The sequence below is a fragment of the Pholcus phalangioides genome, unplaced genomic scaffold, assembly GCF_987345545.1.
Source record: "Pholcus phalangioides strain wild (caught in Gottingen) unplaced genomic scaffold, Ppha-v1.0 ptg000021l_1, whole genome shotgun sequence".
NCBI classification, from domain to species: Eukaryota; Metazoa; Arthropoda; class Arachnida; order Araneae; family Pholcidae; genus Pholcus; species Pholcus phalangioides.
This window is the reverse complement of record NW_028301614.1, coordinates 2,402,244-2,404,591: the sequence shown is the minus strand read 5'-3', so window position 1 is coordinate 2,404,591 and position 2,348 is coordinate 2,402,244. Positions and strand designations below refer to the sequence as shown.

Genomic DNA, 2,348 nt, shown 5'->3' with positions numbered 1-2,348 from the left:
CCGTCTTAACGAAACCCCGAAACTTTTCTCCAACTCCCAACCCCATCTCGTCTGTACAAATCAAAATACAACGCCACAACAGGCAAAATGCCCAAGGAAGTGTTATATATAAATATGGATGTTATATATTTCAAAAATACAGCAACTCAATTAATAAGTATCATAAACAATATATGCACAAGATAAAATATTATAAACAATATATACACAAGATAAAATATTATACAATGCCCATAAAGAATATAAAAGACTGACATATCGCTCCCGGTGGGACTCGAACCCACAATCTTCGGCTCCGGAGGCCGACGCCTTATCCATTAGGCCACAGGAGCTGCAATCACCACAGAATTTGTTAGCCACGACAGCATCCAATTGTCTGGGGAAAATATGTAAAAGTTTCGTATGCTATGTTTTCTTTTCTTTTTTTGACACAAAATGAAGTGTTCCGGACTCTGCCACGAAGCTGGTCTGAAGAGATCTGGGGTAAGTCCAGTGGCAAACATTCTGGAGTTCATTCATTCAGTCTTTTTTTTCAGAGAAATATGGATACTTAGAATGGATTCTTGTCTTTTATTATTTTTTTAGGCGGGAGCATTTGCATTCCCAGTATCCGCTTTGCTATTCGCTTTTGCAATGTTTCTGAATGACACGCCAAGGATTTGCGAAAAATTCCTAAAATATACATACAATCGTTGCGACAATGTACATTCGAGATTCAAAAATACAATTCACAATGTGAAAATGACAAAAAGGAAAAATTGGAAGCCCGATCATGAGACCTACAGGAGGAGAACCCAACTCATGTCGTCAGTGGCTCTGCGCAAGTTCCCGGCCTTATTCTTCTGCGTCCGACTGGATCTCTGAGTACACTTGCCTTGTTATCAGCCTAGCTGATCTTGAAGACTAGGGAACACTCGGGTGTCCGAGTCCACCCTTTCTTCATCATATCATACGGTCTTCTCATCAGCTTGGCCTTTCTCTGGGTTATCGCTCAGGAGATATAAATCGCAGCAACATTGGAAATCAGCTTGAAAAACAATGAACAGTTATTATGCATAAGGTAGGTGTGGTTTTCATTTGAATCTCGTGACAGAATTTTAATTGAAAAGGTTAAATTGATGATTTTTTATTCTATTTTACAACTTAATAACACTAGAAGCAACAAGAAGAGGGATAAAATAATGGGAAAATTATAAGGTCGTACTTTTGAATTTTAAGGTCATATTTTTACGTTTATAGGTCATAAATGCTTGCATATTTTCAAGATTGTTAGGTCTTAAAAATCCGAGGCCCCACTGATAATGAACAAACACTCCCCGTGGAGAAGCACCATTGTAAAAATGTATGCATATTTTAAAAGCGATTCGGTTTTGGTTGGAAAACAAGTGTTGTTGATTGTTGGTGTAGTGGCGCCATTTGTTGTAAACATATGCAGCGAATATAGCCAAAGATGTTTGTGCATGCGGCCTCGTGATCACGCTTAGGAATGTCTGGTAACCCTGCTTCAACGCTTTCCATCGCATATTCACTACGTTAATGATGAATAATATCGTTACGTTGGAACCCCCTCTGTCATCTATCAAATATGAACAATACTGAACAGTAAACGTGCTTAAAAAATAATGCTGAGCTGAATGAAAGTTTTTATTACCAAGGATTCTCAGCTGCACAGAACTGTTTCTCCGCCCGTAGAATTTAGATATCTGTGCGGAATGACAAAATAACCTAAAAAAATAACATTTTTTTTAATTTAGGGAATTTTTTTCTTCGGCGTAAAAAACCCTGTGTACACGGAATCAGTCTGTAAGCATCAGTATTTTGTAAATTTATTCACAACATAAAAAAATCGATGCCTTTCTTAGTTACTTTTGTCCATAACCAATAAACGGGAACTATTTGTATTAGCTTTTTTATTAGGAAAAAAAAATTGCTAATAAAGTTTAATTATCTTCTAGAAAATATTGGAGACAATTATACAGAGAGAGAGAGAGAGAGAATAAATATATATAGTTTTATGTGTGAAAGAGAGACATGGGTAAACTAGATCCCCTTCCGTCATCTATTAAATAAAACTGTTACTACTCTTTGATTGAAATTAGCAACTAGATTTTAATTAATACACTGTATCAAAAAAACGATATTATATCAAATAATATTTTATAATAAATAATATAAATCAAACTGTGCTTCAAAATTTTAGCAGTTAATATTTGTATAAAGTAAAAAGATTCTTATAAAAACTTGTCAAAATACTTATCATATTTTATTGAAACTATTTTGGAATGCAAAATTGAAAAAGCACCAGCGCCCCAGATTTCGTAGGGGACGGTCTGGTCCATCCCCGCTGC

General features: G+C 35.6%; 1 non-coding gene across 1 annotated transcript; it reads right to left on the bottom strand.

The window, feature by feature from the left end:
* Positions 1-259: 259 nt before the first annotated feature.
* On the bottom strand, positions 260-332 carry TRNAR-CCG (transfer RNA arginine (anticodon CCG)). The gene has a single exon. It is a non-coding gene; the product is annotated as a tRNA-Arg (tRNA).
* Between the last annotated feature and the right edge of the window lie 2,016 nt (positions 333-2,348).